Raw genomic sequence first — 1337 nt, 5'->3', positions numbered from 1 at the left:
ACAGCTGAGTTCTCCATATTCAACAAAAAAGGCATCCACATCATCCACTTAAAATCACGTTCACTGCTACCGAAACTATCAGAATTCAAATCACTGGCTAAAAATCAAATGCATCGTTCTTCATATGAGAAACTTGGCTGGACGAAACAGTTAATGATAAACGAAATAAGGATCGAAGGTTTCAGGCTCATACGCGAAGATAGAAATAGAAACGGTGAGAAGTTTGTAAATATTAGTATGGGAAGAAATTGCCTTCTGAAAAAGCGAAGATTTTAGCTTTGGAAAGTATTGATGAAATTAGGTGTGAGCTAAAAAAAACAAAAACAAAAACAAAAAAACAACTAGTCATATCGTTGTAGGAACACGTTATCGCCCATCAAATCATTCTGACTTCATTGGTGGTCTTGACGAATCCATTATACAGTAGTAAAGAATATTGGTCATCCTCGGTGATATGAGCATTGATTTAAAAATCTCTACCACATACTGTTCAGTCTCAAACAACCTATCAAAGACTTTACCAGAATTACAGATACTTTGTTTCAATCACTGATCACATTCTATGCAACTACCCAAAGAAAATATGAGTCTGGTGTAATTCAAACTGGTCTGAGCGACAAATTTTTATCGTCAAGTTTACAATTAAAGGCTTGGAATTCGCTTCCCTAATTGTTTAAAATTAAAAAAATATAAAAATTCCAGACTGGCAACAATCAAACGTCACTGTTACTCTGTATTTCTAACCTTCTTATGTCGTTTTTATTTATTTATGTTTTTAAATTTCAATTTGATACATGTACTTATCTTGTTTTATAAAATCTTTGTGTAATTTTACGAATTTTTATTAATTTAAATTCATTTGTTTTAAAATTTCAAGGGCTACCATAGTTTACAAAGACCATCACTCTTTCTCGTTTTCAAATTTCCTACTTTTCAAGAATGGATTTGTTTATATTTTAATTTTTTTGAAATTGTTCTTGTTGCATTTTAATGTATCTGATGTTTTATACTGAATAGAATTCAAGTCAAGACACTCCTCCCACTCAAAAAGTAAATCCTATAGACACCACCGGTTTTGAAATGCACAATATAAGCACAGAGCTGTAAAGTTGTGCTAATGACGTATGGCGATGAAACAAACCGATTGTGCGTATCAATGAAAATGTATGAATGTTAGCTTATTTGCATACAGCCTCTTACGTCATACGTTGCAATTTCAAAAACTTAAGAAACGGAGCTCATGCAGCGCACCAACCGAATGAAATGATTTAACAAAGAAAAAAAATACTCCAAGAAATGTACCAGTCGAATGAGTTCAATAATAGAGGATACTGATA

The sequence above is a fragment of the Anneissia japonica genome, unplaced genomic scaffold (assembly GCF_011630105.1).
Source record: "Anneissia japonica isolate Jap-2015-1 unplaced genomic scaffold, ASM1163010v1 scaffold718_len1063573_cov188, whole genome shotgun sequence".
NCBI lineage: Eukaryota > Metazoa > Echinodermata > Crinoidea > Comatulida > Comatulidae > Anneissia > Anneissia japonica.
Note: the sequence above shows the minus strand (reverse complement) of the source record.